The sequence below is a fragment of the Sphaerodactylus townsendi genome, linkage group LG03, assembly GCF_021028975.2.
Source record: "Sphaerodactylus townsendi isolate TG3544 linkage group LG03, MPM_Stown_v2.3, whole genome shotgun sequence".
Taxonomy (NCBI): domain Eukaryota; kingdom Metazoa; phylum Chordata; class Lepidosauria; order Squamata; family Sphaerodactylidae; genus Sphaerodactylus; species Sphaerodactylus townsendi.
In genome coordinates this window covers 151,018,488-151,030,281 of record NC_059427.1, presented here as the reverse complement: position 1 = coordinate 151,030,281, position 11,794 = coordinate 151,018,488, and the positions used below count along the sequence as shown (strand labels likewise).

The 11,794-nt window shown below is 44.1% G+C and overlaps 1 protein-coding gene across 1 annotated transcript in view; it reads left to right on the top strand.

Annotated features, from left to right (window-relative positions):
• Positions 1-1,261: 1,261 nt before the first annotated feature.
• LOC125427929 (natural resistance-associated macrophage protein 2-like) overlaps positions 1,262-11,794 on the top strand; it is a 108,371-nt gene continuing 97,838 nt past the window's right edge. Inside the window, exon 1 of the mRNA XM_048487497.1 lies at positions 1,262-1,352. The gene's annotated coding sequence lies outside the window, so the exon portion shown is untranslated. The remainder of the gene's footprint in view (positions 1,353-11,794) is intronic.

The window sequence follows — 11,794 nt, the reverse complement described above, 5'->3', positions numbered from 1 at the left end:
TGTATGTGGGTGTAACTATATGTGTCTATATATTCACACATACAAAATACATTTATACATATATGTGTTGTATGTTCATAGGTGCACAACCAGATCTCTTTCTGTTTATTGTGCATGCATGTATGTGTGTGTTTGTGCCTATGTCCTTTTATAGTGGGAGAGCCAAAGTGCACCAGAGGGAGGGGGCTAGAATAAATGAGAAACTGATCAGATAAGTGTGGTTTATTACCCTAACATACAGTTCAGAACTAACCAAGTTTATGCTGGTCCTTAATGAAAAGTATCTGCAACATTGCCCGGGGAGAGATGGTCTCATTCTGGAAGTGGCTGTATTTCTAAAAGGCCCAGCGAGAGTGTCAGTAGTCCTGCAGACTGCCCAGTTTGTCTGCAAGCCAATATGACTTAAGTTCTTCCCAAGACACGCAGGCCACCGCATTTCAAAACCACTTTCTACAACTGTTTCATGCAAGTGGATTTGCCTTCCGCTAAGCTTCAAAGAGCACTGAAAGCAGTTTGAAAGTGCATTATTCTGCATGTGCGGAATGAGCCTTAGTGTTTAAAGGAAAGTGTTCTGTCTTATTGAGGTGGGGCTTTCCAGGTGAGTCCCATACCCAGCTTTTACTTACTTATGTTCTAATTTATCTCAGCGTGTGTTCTCTCCTAAAGTCAAATGATGGTCACTTGTTCTCTTAAAGGTCATTGGGGCAACTTCATGGTGAACAAAAGTACAATTATATGTATGCATGTAAATGTGTGTGCTATTGAGTGATCTTGAAGTCTTGCCATCCTTGGTTCTGTATTCCCTGTTTGTCGCTACTGTATGTGAGTATTCTCATTTTGAACATAAAGCATGCATTAAAAAAACAGACGGAAGGAGAGTAATACTGTGCCTAACTGTATTGCAAATCTGTAGATTTTGAACGTGTTCTGGAATTATCTAGTGTTTGAATAGATGCAGGAGCTGTCATAAGCAGCTTGGGTAAGCACTTATAAAATACCCCCCAAAGGTGTTTTTTTCTTTGGGTAAAAATCCCAAACTTATCAAGGTTGGGAGTCAGCCTGATCTGAGAAACATTCTTTCTCAGTTTAAAATAAGGTGACCATTAACCTCTGCCTTTCTTATCTCCCTCTTCCTCTCTGGATCCATTCCATTATTGCCGCCTGTATTCCTGGATCTGTTAGTGCTTTCAAGATACTCCAGTCCAGGTTTTATCCTGGACAGGGGAGACAGAGGGCTCTCTGGGAAAAGGAACTAGGCAGTGATGACTGTGTATGCATGTGACTCTAGCTGCATTTACAAGCATGCTTTCTTGGACCCATGGCCAGTTGATTCCGTTGGCATTCATTTCCAGGTAGGCATGCTTTAGAAATGAAACCCGGATCCTCTCATCTGTTTATATTTTTAAGCTCCAAACAATTGAGTCTTGTTTCTGAACATTGGTATATAGGAACACAGTAGCTCAAACCTTTGCGCTATGAAGGCTTTGTGTCTTCTGAATTTCATGTGCTGGGGACAAATAAAAGGCAAGAGCAACTATGCGTATCTCTTATTTATGAGCTTGGCAGGCAGCTGTCTGATCCCGTTAGAAATAGGATGCTGGGCTTAGGCAACCTTGATGTAACCCTTATAGGTTGTCCTGTTCTTAAAACTCATAATCTCTTTGCATGGATCTGTTGTAATACCTTCTTTGTGACACTTTTTCATATAAGATTATTCTCTGTTATCTGAAAGCCCCAATTTCTCCTTGCATTGCTCTTATTTCGGGCCATTTCCTGGAATAGTAGAAATAGAATGTTTATGGAGTAGCAATTAGCTCCTGGGTAGTGTTGTGTGAACAAGTTTAAAATCCTCTCAGAAGGTATTTTTCTTGCTGACGTTGTCATTTTGCAGAGTGATCATACTTGCCAACCCAGTGGGACAGCAGTTTGAGTGGGAGCAGATACTGTTTTAGAGGAAATAGTGAGATAATTTATGGTCAGAAGTTCTTCAGATGTGCTTAGTGTAGGGTGTTTTAGTGAAATTTGGGAAACCTGGGTTCTCCACTCTGTTGTGTAAGCTAATTGAGAGATCTTGGGCCAGTCACATTCTCAGCCCAACCAACCTAACAAGGCTGTGGTAATGAGGATAAATTGGAGGAGAGGAAAATTATACTTACCTGGTAGGGGAGACACCTTGATTGCTTATTGTTGTAAGCATCTTTGTCTGCCCATTGGGCGGAAAAGCAGGGTATAAATATCTGAACTTTTGTGCCTCTGTCTCTGAAGGCTTAAAGTAGGCCTCATTCACGTCTGGGCCAAATGTACCCCTTGAAGGATTATCCGGGCTCGCCAGGTATGGCGATGGCTCCATTCCATGTGCAGTGGGGCTCATGGGAGAGGAGGAACTCAGCCCCTAATCTGTGCCACATTTCAGAGTTACATGATGGCACTCCCCCAAATCTCCATGTGATTTTCTGACCCAGAGTTGAAACTACATGTGGCAATGCCTCTGCCCGCTCTTCCTTCAAGCTACTTCCATAAGGTTTCCTCAGGTTTCTGTCTCATCTTGATTGGTATCAGCCAGGCTGGCGAATCGCTCGCTGGCTGCTAGGGAGGAAAGAGCCCAGGAAGATACTTGATCCCAAGTTGACAAATGCTCTTAATAAGTTCTGCTTTTTTTTTTTTTTTACAGGGAAGGTATTCCACAGCCTCCCCAAATATTTGGAGCCCACCCTGTACTTGACATACTTTGTCACTTTCGTTCTAAAATAGCATCTGTGGACAGAAAAGGCTGAAAGGTGAAATCAAACATTTTACGATCATTTGTGCATAGGAATTTGTTCATAGTTTTTTTTAGTCCGGCCCTCCAACAGTCTGAGGGACAGTGAACTGGCCCCCTGTTTAAAAAGTTTGGGGACCCCTGGTTTAAAGCAAGAGGAGTGCTTCTGGGTAGGCCTGCTTCTTTCGTCAGCCCCCACACATCTGAATCCTTGCGAGGCTGCTGCTGTATTGGCTAATCAAATGGCAAACACAATTCCCTGAAAGCCTTCGACAAGATATTGTTATATTATCTGAAGAGGTTGTTTGCAATAAGTGGTTGCATCCTTGCAGTAAGTTATTATTTAGACATACTTTTCTGTTTGTTACTGAGGCAGCTTAGAAAATAATGAAAATATAAAATGTTAAATGCTATTAATTAAATACCAAAATTTAAAAATCCACTCGGAGCATAAAAACAGGTAACCGAGCAACTTAAAATAACGGTGTTTAGACTAAAAGCACACTATTAAATGGCTTTTAAAGGATCATCCCCTTAATTAAAGATGTGGGTGAATGGAAATATTTGTTGATGTCTTAATAGTTGCCAGGCATTGTATCGCTGTCAGCTAGCGAGAGTCAAGAGCACCTTCACTTACCGATTGTTTTGATGATAAAACAAACTTATTGTGCTAAAACAAGCTTATTGTGCAAGATCTAAAGCAACATTTACAGCCCAATCTAAGCTACAAGCCTCTAACACTCCACAGGCTCCCCTGGTGCGGAAACTCAAAAACGCATGAAACCAAATTTTACCTTAAAATTCCACATTGGGGAGAATAGTGATACTGCTGGCAGCTCCGTTTCAGTACAGTTACAGTCCACATGGTTTCAATGCAATTACGATCCTAATGAAACTTGAAGGAACAGACACAATAATAGTGTACTCTATAACAACTACTGCAATCTCTAAACTAAAGAGGCTGTAGTTGCCAATATATCCTTCCTCCATGTAAATGATGAGGCACTCCGATAAAACTATTAAGAGCCATATGTAGCAACATCTTGTGCTTTGTGGGTATTGCTTCTATTTAATAATGCTCCTTAAGGAAAATGTCTCCACTCAACGTGATGAAAACATCTTAGAATACATCCGCTGAGCATTGAGGAATGACTTCATCAAGCTTCACAATGTTTTAGCTAATTGGCCATGCTGAGAGGCTGATGGAATAGTTCCTGAACATCTGGAGAGCCGCAGGTTCCCTACCCCTGATCTAGAAGCCAACCAGCCTCAGATCGCTAATTAGCCAACAAATGTATCTTCAGAGAAACCTTTACACTCCTAAAAGGGCTCCCGGTAGTTTCAATCAGACAGCATTCCATCAAGAAAAGCATATTGCTCCATCAAGAAAAACTGATTGATTGAAGTTACAGCAGTTATTGGAGAGTACACTTTTAACTGTTGAGTCCGTTACTTTAAGTTTCACGTGGATAGTAATTGCATTGAAACAATGTCGAAGTCAGTGTGAATTACATTGGAATAACCTTGTATTGTTTCTGGTGGTCAGATGTTATGTCCTTTTCCATGAGATATATTTCACTATGTTGTTATAAAATGATACAAATACACTTTAAGTCCTACAATATTGACTTGTTGCTTATGCAAACTATATGAAGGGTAATTTATCAGACACCACAAGTTGTTTTTCTTAGTGCATTATTTATTTGGCATTCGTCTTCAGTACTTTTCCATTTTGGTGTATTTTTTAAACCTGGATACATCCTATCTTTGGAGAAAACTCTTCCAAATTATATGGTTTTTCTGTAAGAGAAAAAGCCACTTAAGTTGGAAGAAGGTTTCAAACTTTGCCCAGTGGATACAGGGCCACTCTCTTATATTTTAATATCGTTTTTGTCTTGCAGTAATAATACTTTAGCTGATCTGCAGTGGCCTCGTTTCTCCCTAGTGGCAGGAAATTTGTGTTAGTCCTCATTCAATTGCTCTTCAAATTAAACAGTAAAAAATCAGTCGTCTCCTTGAAATGGCATTTGCCCTTGTTTGACAAAATGTTGTAATGACAAACATCGTTTCCCCTCCTACTCATTCCTTTATCTCTTGGCGTCAGGATGACTCTGTGGTCAGACTGTCACAGATAGTACAAGAATGTATGAAACTTTTTTCAGCAAGTCATTCTGCCATTTCTCAAGAAAACTTGAGATACGGTACCTAGGGGTTATCCCGTTATATTCTTACAGCTAGCAGTAAAGCCCGCTGTAGGGTAATGCAGCGGGGCTAGATGCGGGGGAGGGCAGGTAGCATTTGCCGAGGGTGGCGGGGAGGCAGGGAGGACTTGCTGGGGGTGGGAGGAAGGTAGGGAGGGTGGCAAGGGGTTGTTAGTGGTGAGGAGGGTGGCAGGGAGGGTGGCAAGTGGTGACTAGTGGTGGGAAGGGTGGCAAGCGATGGTTGGTGGGGAGGCGTGTTGGGCAGGTGGCAAGGTAAGGCTAGGGGTGAAGGGGAACAGACAAATTGGCATGGTTGGGGTGGGAGGGGGAGATGGGCAGGGCAGGGCCCATGGAGGTGCTCCACGGGCCCAGGCTGCCTGATGGGGGTGGGAGGAGGGGGGCATGGGCCCTAACTGCCTCTGGGGGTGGGCGGGGCCCATGGAGCTGCTCTGTGGCCTCAGGCTTGGTCTTGGGTGTGGGAGGGCATGAGGCCAGTACCGGGCAGTGGAGCAGTTGCTCTGGGTGTTTGGGAAGGCGGGCAGGAGGCTTCCGGCCAGCATACGCACGTTGGACCGCTGCTCTGTGGGCGGGGAATCCAATGTCCGGGCGATGAACTCCCAACAAATGAGGGAGCAGGACTCCCCCATTCCGTGGAGGGGGAATTAGGAAGCAGCACATAAGCCAAGCCAAGAATATCCTTGTAATGGTTCCGTTTGTCCATCAGACCAGACCGCAAACCGTCTCAGCGATGTTTTCTGATTCTTGGGACATTTCTGCTGAAACACTTTTCCTTTACAGAAGCATACTTAAAGAGGTGGATTTAAAGAAAAGAAAATCAATCGGAAGACAAAATCCCTATTTTTACGGGCTGATCTTTCCTTTAGACGTCCGCGTCTTCTTGCATCTTTATCTCAAAACCAGGCGAATTTGCGTGCACTTTTGACTGGTAAAATGGATTGACTGCTGACTCCAACTATTGCACCTGGTTTTTTTCCTGTAGTTTATATTGATTGATTTTTATGATTGATAGAACTACCAAAAGGTGAGCAGACATTCAGATGACTTTGGCCCTGGTTGGCTGTCCTTGGGCTGGTGTTCATAGAGCGTAGTCCATAAATCAGGCAACTCCGTCTGATGTTTAAAACTGAAAAATTCAGGTCCCTTCTGTCTGACAGAACTTAGGGCTCAGCTAGAATGATATATGTGACACAAGTCAGTTCACGGGGTCTCTTTGTGCCGCTTGGTTCCCTAGGCCAACTTAAAGTCACATGTAACACTAAGGTTCCCATGTGTTCCCGAGCACACTTAAGATGAGAGGGCAGCACAGGGGGAGGGGGTGTTTTAGCCTTCCCTCCAATGCCATTTTCCTAAGATGAATCAGCTGGGATAGGTGTGTGTGTGTGTTCCTATTTGCCCTATTGTGGGACACCACATGTACCTCAACCCAATTCATGTTCAAGGGGAACCAGGGGGCATTCATTGAAAATGCTGGGGGGAAGAATTAGGACTAATAAAAGGAAACACTTCTTCACACAACGTGTGATTGGTGTTTGGAATATGCTGCCACAGAAGGTAGTGATGGCCACTAACCTGGATGGCTTTAAAAAGGGCTTGGAGCAGATTTTATGGAGGAGAAGTCATTTACATACCAGTCTTGGATTCTGCTCCTTGGATTCCCAGATTGTAAATGTTTTAGCAGACCAGTGCCAGTAGCAGCAGCCGAGAAGGCCATTGCTTTCACCTCCTGCCTGTGAGCTCCCCAAAGGCACCTGGTGGGCTGGCAGTAGCAGAGTGCTGGACTAGATGGACTCTGGTCTGGTCCAGCAGGCCAGTTCTTATGTCACGTGTACTGTGTAGGTAAGTCCCTCTTTAAAAAAAATAACTGAAGGATAATTTGGACAGGCTAGACTCCTGTTTGGTGATTTGTTTTGCCAGCACACCACTTTATTCAAAGCCTGAACTAGCATCCCTGTGCCTAATAAGAAAAGAATTTGGGTTTATGCTACCCCCCTTTCCTGTAAGGATACTCTCAAATGGGATTGCTTCCCTTTCCTTCCTCTCCTGGCTGGCCAGACAGCTTGTGAGGTGGTGGTGGGGATGAGAGAGTTCTGAAGAACTGTGACTAGCCCAAGGTCACCCAGCAGGATTGTAGGTGTGAGGAAACACATCTGGTTCGCCAGATAAGAGTCTGCCACCCATGTGGAGGAATGGGGACTCAAACCCGGTTCTCCATATTAGAGTCTACCTGCTCTTAACCACCACACCACACTGACTCTCAATAACATAGTGAATTGTGATAGAAATTGTATTGGGGGGTGGTGGTTTGTGAGGCCTCTTATTTAACTGTCCGGGTCTCTGTTTATTTTTGCCTGTTCCCAAGAACCAAGGTGTAAGAGTTACTGTGGACAATGAATTTGGGTTGATGTGATATTTAGCTGCAGTTGCTCTTAAGGTAGCAGGTTATTGATGCCAGGCTCATGGATTCATAATCATCAGCCCCTGCTGGCATGATCAATTGGCCATGCCAGCAAGGGGTGATGGGAATTGTAGTCCATGAACATCTGAAGCGCCAGAGTTGGACACCCCTGCCCTAAGGTATTGGCTTCTCAAACAAAGGAGACCTTCAAACAGGGTTATCGGTTACAACTTGAATAATGGATCATTAAAGTAGGCTTGAATGTAAGAGGAACAGTCAAAGGTCTCTGAAGGAGAGGATAGTTAGAGTCAGAAATATAATGAGACGGGGAAGGTCCCACAAAATAATGTGGCAGCTCCACATCTGATAAGTTGAACTGGGGTTTTCTGTGGACTGAGAAGGGAAGTTGCTTGCTGCAACTTGACTGCAGAGTTGGAAGAAAGGGTATCTTGCAGGACAGCTGAGAGAGCATTGCGGGGCTTGCATGCCTTGACACGCTTCTGCTGCTGAAGTTTAGGATGTGTGAACTGGTTCTATCTCAATCATATTTTGTATGGTAAAAACTAGTTTGCATTGTACAAACTTTTAAAACCCTAAATGGTCTAGGACTGTCATGCCTTAAGGACTCTGGGTGCTGTTAGAACCCCCTGCTTTGCTTGCAGACCTCTGGTAGAGTTTGTCCCTTGGGTAACTTGGACCAGAAGAAGGCCTTATTTCAGAGGTTCTCAACCTGTGGGTCGCGGCCGCTTTGGGGATCGAACGACCCTTTCACAGGGGTCGCCTACATCTCTCTGCATCAGTGTTCTCCATCTGTAAAATGGATAAATGTTAAGGTTGGGAATCACCACAACATGAGGAACTGTATTAAACGGTCACGGCATTAGGAAGGTTGAGAACCACTGCCTTATTTGATCATGGCCCCAACCAGGTAGAATGCTGTGTCTGAAGAGACCCGTGCCTTACAGGATCGGTCTAGGTTCTGCAGGGACCGTAATACTTCCAGGCTTCCATTGAGGCAGTTTTGCTAGGCCTACCATCAGCTTCTCTGATCATCATGCCAGAGTGCCAGTGTATTAAATATTTTTTATAGAATATTTATATTTTTATTTATGTTCATCTCTCTGGGCCCCAATTGGGCGGGATAAAAATCAAATGAAATAAATGAATAAATAAACCAAATGAAAGAAATAGTTTCCAGATTCCTTGGCTTGAAGCTTTGGTTGAGCAGATACAATGGAAAAGTGGTTGGCCGTAGTGAAGAAAATAAGTTTCCCTGCTTGGGTTTGGTGCTTGTTGTTCTCTGCCTTTTACCCCTAACCTCCGTGCTGTTTCCTCTCTCATTTCTGACGACATCCCTTCTGAAAGCCAGAATTCTGAAGTCAGTGCAGCATGTTTTATTTTTAAATTAGGCATTTAGTTCGTTCACTGAGTTTGAACTTGCCTATAAGCCAAAGTTGGGTTTTGTGGGTTTACCGGCGTGCGCTCCTCTTGTGTGCAAAATAGATGAGATCCAAGTTGCTGCTCCTTGGGATCCACCCCTCACAAGAACAGCATAAATTGACTTTTCTGTCCAGAAATCCTCTGCTGGATCCAAACCTAGTGATCTTACCTAGTTTTCCAATTTTCTTTTTGCAGTCAAGTCACAATTGCCTTACAGTGACTCATACGGTTGATCAGTGGCGTACCTAGGCAAACTGGAGCCCTGGGCAAAACCTGAGTTTGATGACCCCCCCCATAGCAGCCACCCTCCCCACTACTGTGACCAACAAAATTTTTTTCCACCAGGTCGCTTCAAAGTCAACACCATCACATTATAGAACATGCCCCAACTCACAAATCTGAACATTAGCAGAGTCATTTTTTGAAACCTAGCCTTCAAAATGCTTTTCAAAATAGTAATACTAACCTTTATTAGCATTGAGAGAATAAAAGAAATAAAGAAAACAAGCATTGGCAGGAAGGGGGGTGGATGAAAAGGAAAATCTGGGGAAATGCCTGTTGTCAGGGTGAATTATTAGATAGCAGCACCAAAATTCTCTATATCTTCATGAGATTCTTACTGATATTACTTCAGGTTTAGAAGTTTAGTTCAGGGGTCCAAAGCCATCGACCCTCAAAGGTGTGTTCTGATTCCTCATTAGCTCCATTGAAACAATGGGATGAGGGCATCTTCCCTTTGGGAGTCCATAACTTGGACTCCTGAACCAAACCCTTCACCAAACCTGCAGATATCATCTTGGATAGTCTCCCTGAAAATCCCTGAAATTTGCCGTTAGCCTAAAAAACTGTGCTACATCTGCAGGCCAAACATCCCACAGATCTAACTCCAGCAGTTTTTTTGCTTCATACATGTGCTCCCAGGCAACTGCCCACTTTGCCCAATGGGAGGAACGCCTCTGCGGTTGACTAGCCCTGGGGATTTCAGTGCAAGATATGGACAGAGGTAGCATGCCATTGCTTGTCTCTGCATCGTGACCCATGTATGTCTTGATGGTCACCCATCCAAATATTGACCAGGGTTGACCCTGGTTAGCTTCCAAGATCTGGCAAGATGGGGCTATCCAGATCAGGGCATATAATGGGTTAAAGCTAAGCTTTCGTTGTTGCACCAAAATTGTTCAGTATTACACAAAGGCTATCATCACTTGCCAAGCGTCTCGTAAATCCTTATCTAAGGCAAACATTCTTGCTATTCCCAAATAGAGTATAGTAAACTCCCATTCTATCAAACTGGCTTAAGCTACCTCCATCAGAATCTTGAGAGCCACGAGGGATGCAGAGTTAAACATTTATTAGGAAGAGTGTGTGTTCTTCATTAATCTTTCCCCAGAAAAAAAGCAATTTACCACCATCTTGAAGAGCTAACATTGCTACGTCCACTGTAAACAGAGCTGAAGTCATTCTTTTAATATATCTACTGATGTACGCTGGACCTGCAAAGATGCATGCTTTCTCATCCACTCTGCATTCAGTGGTGTTGAGACTGTAATATTTTCCAAAAGATCATATCTAATGAGGGTTTCAAAGGTCATAGCAAATCAATGGAAAACACAGAAGGAGGGTAAATAGAGAAGAAGAAGAGTTTGGATTTATATCCCCCCTTTCTCTCCTGTAGGAGACTCAAAGGGGCTCACAATCTCCTTGCCCTTCCCCCCTCACAACAAACAATTCTTAAAAGTGTGGGTGGGCTGAGAAAGATCCTCAAAGAACTGTGGATCAGCTCCAAGGTCACCCAGCTGGCGTGTGTGGGAGTGCACAGGCTAATCTGAATTCCCCAGATAAGCCTTCCACAGCTCAGACGGCAGAGCGGTGAATCAAACTCAGTTCCTCCAGATTAGAATGCACCTGCTCTTAACCACTACACCACTGCTATGTTGTGTGGACGCTCCCAAAAACAATACTGCTGTAAGCAGTGATGAAGGTTTTCCAGGAGAATTGGAATCAGAAAATTTCCCTGTTTAAATGAATGATGTTTTGTCGAAGGCTTTCACGGCCGGATAGTAGTTGTAACACACGTCTCTCTGTGATACACCTCTGAAAATGCCAGCCACAGATGCAGGTGAAATGTTAGGAACAAGATTCACCAGCATGTACCACATTGCAGCCCGAAAAGTTCCACCACAAATCCAGCGCTAGTCGCCATTTGTAGCCAGGTAGGTTTTCGGGCTGTATGGTCAGTGTTCTAGCAGCATTCTCTCCCTGACGTTTCTCAGCTTGCATCTGTGGCTGGCATCTTCAGAGTGATCCTCAGGACGTCAGGAGAATGCTGCCAGAATACGGCCAGACAGCCCGAAACCACACAGCACCCAAGTGATTCCGGCCGCGGAAAGCTCCTTCGGATAACACGCTTAAAATGAATGATGTTGGCAAGATTCTAAAATAAATATTAGCAAAAGAAGGCAAGTCCACCACATACAAATCTAGACTGTGTACAAGAACTTGGGTTTGGTCTGTGCTTCATATCTTGCTTTTAGCCCTTTTGACATGATGGATTTGCAGCGCAACAACCCTACTTGGCAACTACAGGGAAACATACTGTACTTACAGACGTGGGGTGGAAAAAACATAGCATTTTAGATATGAACATAAGAACATAAGAGAGAGCCTACTGGATCAGAGCAGAGTCCATCTAGTCCAGCACTCTGCTACCAAGAGTGGCCCACTGTGGTGCCTTTGGGAGCTCACCTGCAGGATGTGAAAGCAATGGCCTTAAGAACATAAGAAAGAGCCTGGTGGGATCAGACCAGAGTCCATCTAGTCCAGCACTCTGCTACTCGCAGTGGCCCACCAGGTGCCTTTTGGGAGCTCCCACAGGCAGGACATAAAAGCAATGGCATTAAGAACATAAGAACTAGCCTGTTGGATCAGACCAGAGTCCATCTAGTCCAGCTCTCTGCTACTGCAAGTAGGGCTCCACCA